The following is a 6,000-nucleotide window of genomic DNA, read 5'->3' as shown; positions in this document are numbered from 1 at the left end:
ACTCCTTATATTTGATGATACGAATACAAAACAGCGATTAAAGAAATTAAAACATAAATACAACTTAGAGCACATTTTTCTATTTGGATTAAAATGCTATTAACTATATTATCTGGATTATAATATTAAAATAAATAAATTATTATTAAGAGTTTTTGATAGTACAAGCAGTTAGAGATTGGAAGCACTATGCACTAAAAATACTTTCTTAGTTTGGTCATCAAATATGTGTTAATGTTCCAAAGTACTTAAGAAAAATATAGTTATCCAATAGCAAACAGCTATTTATTAAAAACTTTATTAACAAAAGCTCTGCAAACAAAAGCCTTGCTGCTTACAATGCAAAAGGAGACCTTTCTGTGTTCTATTCACTGGATTCTCAACAGCATGGGCAACTCTGTAGCGTGTAATAACTCATTTTGAAGCTTCCTTTCTTGAAAATCCGAAGGTGATAAAAGTGATTCCCATACAGTAATGTCTTGGCTTCTAAAAGCAAGAACTCCAAGGCTTCTATATCTAGATGCTTGACTTTTGCCATCTTTGTAATTAGGTGTTGTTTGCCCTTCCTATTCCGTTCAGGTACACTAAGAACTTATTGGTTGACAGAAAGGGTGACAAGTCCAATGACAGGGGATAGATAGGTGTGCAGGCATATCAACTAGAAGAAGAATAATTGAAAAGAGGATACGAGAGTAACGTGGGCCCAAATGCCTTAACTTTTAAGGACTTTTGCCATTGTCACACCATTGTTTGAAAAAGATGGAATTAGATAGGTGTAAGGTGTAACTTAGGCTATAGTAGTAGAAATCTAAATTAATGTTACTTCTACGGTAGAGTCATACTGGTAAATAAAGTGTAAAATAAGGCTATGATAAGATAAAATTAAATGTTGGATGTCGAAAGTTTTTTTAAATACAATTTTACTTATTTATACATAATATAACAACTCCAAATTAACCACTTATCTTTGTAACTGCACGCATCACCACAATGTTCAATATTCCAAAAGTTTCCTCCTTCGATCCTACACGTTGTATAACCATGAACTAGATCATGAAGCAACATCCTTAAGCCTATGACTCAGACCCATGCATCATGGTTGATCAGGGCTATACCTTGGTCCTTTGACCTAATATAATGGCCGAACTCAACCTCTTCAGTTTGTACCTTCACACCTGGTGGGATTTATAATTTATCACGACCGAATCTTATTAAGTGCAACAAAATTCATATGGCTTTCATCTGCTTTAACTCCTCCTAATCTTGTCTATATGGTGCTTGTTCATGGTTGTGAGTTAGGTTATTGAGATGGGGTGTAAACAGGTATCCTATTCCATTTCTCTCATATCTTTTAACGTGAACCTTGTGTTCCATCTTACCAATATGGTAGCTTCCTCTCATGATTGTTGTATAACTTTCCTCCTCTTGCAAGTATTTTAGCTCATTCTGATATTTCTTACTCTACTTTCGAATATTTGTTATTGAGGAAAGCTTGCCCTCCTTTGTTCTACAAAAACATGCCAATTAGACAAAGAAAGTAAAAGACAAATATCTATATCCAAATTATTTATCGAAGATCTCAAGAGTCTTCAAACTTAATACTACCAAAACACCACCTCCCAATCGCATAATTCCACTACATCTCTCACTTCACACTCATCTCTATGTTCTCTTTAACCCATCATATGTAGCCAAGTGAAAATTCAAAAACTCAACATTTAACAAACTCTAAACCGGACATATTTTAATCATACTCGACCTACATAATCTAGGAGGGTCCCTGGATCCATTGTTGACCGGTTTGGTTACTTTAGATAGATTTGGATGGAGGTTAAAACTTAATTATGAACCAAAATTTTAGAATGTTGTAGTTTCTTATCCGGAGAAATTTGGCGATTGACAGCAGTCAAAAGCTGATGTAAGAGTCAAGATTTAGCTTCTGTCCAAATTAAAAAAATTATAATATTTTTTATTTTGAAAAAAATTGACTCCCACTAAAAGATGAATTTGAACCAAATTAGGAGGCAAATCTCACTTGCATAAATAAAGGTCTTCTACCATAGTTTTATACCATTGACTGGAAGAAAGTAAAAGGACATTATTTGGCTATCTATCTCTTTTAAGAAAAGAAAGAGGAATTCCACTCGGATTTAGAGACTTGAACCCCCCTAGTATAAAACAGAGAATTTGTAAAGAATTTTTAAGTAAAGACAAACAACTGAGAGTAAAAGAGCTTAAAGCTCTCCTTTCATGTATTTTCTAATATTTTCTGTGAGATTCAAGTTGAGCGAAATGAAGGATTACTTCTTTCTCCCTTCCACCAGATCATGTATTGTAACGACTTCGAACTTTACCAAGAAAAATGATTAGCTAAAAGGTTATTAACTAGGGTCATTATCCTGCTTAAGTATCTAAAACCTCCCTAATATGACTTAATATGGAAATGAACACATACTTGCACAAGTCCTTACCATTCTTACCAAGGTAATGATTTAATCACAAGTTCCTGATTGGCTCATGGTCAACCCAAAAGCCTTTGCTATAATGTATTCTAGTCATACATGAACCATGGTGTGCTTCGACACTAATGCAATTTGTAATGACCCGTGAACTCATTTAACAAGACTAGAAAAAAGGTTATTAGTTGGGATCCTTGGGCTTACTTTAGTAACCGGGTCCTTAATTGAAATCCTTTGTAGGAGTAAACAAATGGTCATGCAAGTTCTTATACCTATATATTCTATTAACTTAACTCTCACTTAGTGACAATATGAATCTATTGAAATTTATTTTATATTCCAAGGGAGACTTGTTATAGCATGATGAACATATTTGCGATAGAGGGTAGCGATTTGACGCTAGTGCGGGTTGAGGATTCTTGTACAGAATATTAGGGATTTGATATATATCTAGTCTTAATAAAAATACCAACTTGGATTGTGATGTGAAGGGTTAAGGATTTAAGACGGCAAGGTCGGAATTGTTTTCTATAAGTAAGATGTGTCCAAAATGTACACAAGTCTAGACTGGTAGGATTTAGGCAAACAACTAAACAAGAAGTTGTCAAAATTAAATGCAGCCTTGATGAGTGCTAATATGGCTGCATTCAAACTCGTGGCTTGCCTCGGTTCTGACCCAATTAGATCTGATGGGATCCGTTTTTAAAGACCGAAGGATTGGGCCGGGTCTGGGTCTTATATTTTTCAGCCTGGCTTGACTCGGCCCAACTAATATATTCAAGTCTAAATTGGATCAACAAAAAATGGACCTAACTTGACCCCGAACATGATCAGGCTAATGCAAAGACCTAAATCATATAAATCTCATTCTCCTTCATTCTAAATACCTTTCCCAATTGATTTCATGAACTACAACTCCTCTTTTTATTTTCACTTAGTTTTATTTAACATTCATATTTCATTATTTGTTTCGGTTGATTCTTTTCATAATTCCCCCAAGTATGTGTGTATATATATATATATATATATATATATATATATATATATATATATATATATATATATATATTAAAAATCGTAGTTTGTGAAGTTAAGAGTGATGAATTACTTGGATGAAACTATATTTTTTAAATAAAAATTCAAGCTTGATTTGGCTCTTTCACTTTTTATTTAAATTTTTTAGTAATCTTATATTTAATCATCAACTACTATATATTTTAGTTAAAAAAAAATAAATAGATGCTTAATTTGAACTACAAACTCGATCCGCTGGTCCAAACCTGAACTCAAATGTTTCGCGTTGGTTCCAAGTCATGCTTAATCCGAACCCACCTAAAGGACCCCTTGGGTCTGAAATCCTTTTCATGGACCCAAATTGACCTCAAGCTTGATCGTAATGTCTCTAGTTTCTAGCCGAGAACAAAGAATTCCATCACTTGCCACCTCCGCTTCAATGTGATGTGTCAGCTTTCAGCTATATGGCAGTCATGATATGGCATGGACGGGGACGGAGTTGATGACCTGTAGTGATACAAAAGTGGCTCCAAGCAAAGGTTGCAGTGCCCACTCTACCGCAATCTTAATGGATTCTTAGGAAAATATGAAAGCGAAGGGCTCGTTGGTTCGCGGGAAGCATTTTTCCTCCTAGGAATATAATTTCTGAAAAACAAATTTCTAGAAAGGGGATGTCTAGGAAAATACTTTTGATATGTTTGGTTGACCATGTGAAAGTGACAAATTTCCAAAGTGCTTATGTTTGATTGGCCATCCATTTTTCTGGAAAGGTTATATATAATTTCTATTATGCCCTTAATAAAAATTAGGTCTTTAATGCATCTTTAATACTTCTTTAATGCTAAAGGATCTTTTTGGGAAAAAGTAAAAATTAAGTGATTCCTGCCTCTTGGGAAAGTAACTTTCTCATGTTTCTCGTGGGAAAGACTTTCCCATGAAATGTGTAAATCATATTTCCATAGGAATACAACTTTTCCGTCTCTCTCCTTTGAAAACTTCAACCAAACAAGAGGCATTTCATTACTTTTCCGTTGACCATACTTTCCTCCCTTCTTTTCCCGCGAACCAAACGAGCCCTAGAAGCCCATGAGAGGTTCCATGAATGTACTTAAGGAAGTTGTAATTAAACTTTTATGAAGTTTGATTACAGCATATGGTATTATTTTTCATTTGGTTTTGGGACTTCATATTTCCAGCTTGTGGTTGGTATCTGCAATTTAAACAGTTATCAACAATGTTTGACCCAATGAATTTGTGTCATGGGTGTCCCCTGTCAAATCCCAATGATTAGCTCGGATTCATTCACAAATCTCAATGTTTGGCCGCAGCTCTATTTTGGTTTAGCTGCTCTGTGAGAAGGCATTGTGGAAAATCATGCTAGTTACAAAAAAATAAAATATATGAGGTGCTTGTTATGTTTATACTTTGCTAGCTTGGTAGCTTTTCAAAACATCATTAAGTATCGCATTAACTTCTGGAATTTATACCAATCCTTCTTGGCAGCAGAACTTCTGGTTGGACGAAATAAACATCCCGGATCATGATTCATGCAAAAATCTCTGTTTTACGACAGAATATTTTTCAGAATTTGAACTCCTGCAATATTCAAAGTATATTACTTCTTCTAAATATCAAATTTTACAAAAAAAATACCCTTTCCAAATTTTACTTCTTTACTTAGAGCTTTAGGGCCGTTGGAACGCGTAAAATCCGGGATTTAAATTGAACGCCGCGTGGCGTATTGCTTCGTGGACAAAGATTAGACCAAATCCGACTTGGACTTGGCAACCTTCAAACTAGAATCTTACCAAATCTAGGCGCATACCTTGAGAAGTCCTTATCCCCATAGGATTATGGAAGTTTCCAAATCCAGTCACCAATCCAATGATCCACTGATATTTCCTTGATGGACTCGGAACTCCCATTAATATATATACCTCTCTCCCCTCTCGTTTCAGAGTCATAGTTTCTCACTCTCCTCTCTCTCTCTCTCTCTCTCTCTCTCTCTCGTCTCTCTTGATCTCTAGCAAGGATGATGCAATACAACCTTGAGCTCGACGACGATGGCTCGCGCTTCCTATTGGAGACGAAGAACTCCAAGACCTGCAACCTTCGCCTCACTGCCTTTGCCTCGAGACGACGCAGGAAACCCTCCGTCGCCGAGGCCGGGATCTTCTTCCATCGCCGCCACAAGCGCAGGTGGCTTGACGGCGAGACCATCAAGAACGGCACCCAGATGGATCTCTGCCACAAGAGATTCTTCCAAGATTTGGACTCCCTGTTGGACTCTCGTGCCGCGCTCAAGATCTTCGAAAGGATGATCTTGGAGCTGGACTTTGGCGGCTGCGAGAAGAAGCTAGCAAAGAAGTGGGTGCACGACGTGTCGAAGTTTGGGTGCATGGCGGTGATGGCGGCGGCAGGGATGAGGGCGAAGATGATGACCATGGTGGTGGAGTTTAGTGGAGTAAAAATTGAGACGTATGAAGATAAGGACATGATGGACTATGAGGAATCAGAGGAGGAGGAG

The sequence above is a fragment of the Phoenix dactylifera genome, chromosome 13 (assembly GCF_051530095.1).
Source record: "Phoenix dactylifera cultivar Ajwa chromosome 13, Ajwa_hap1_PhDact_Kaust_v1.1, whole genome shotgun sequence".
NCBI classification, from domain to species: domain Eukaryota; kingdom Viridiplantae; phylum Streptophyta; class Magnoliopsida; order Arecales; family Arecaceae; genus Phoenix; species Phoenix dactylifera.
Note: the sequence above shows the minus strand (reverse complement) of the source record.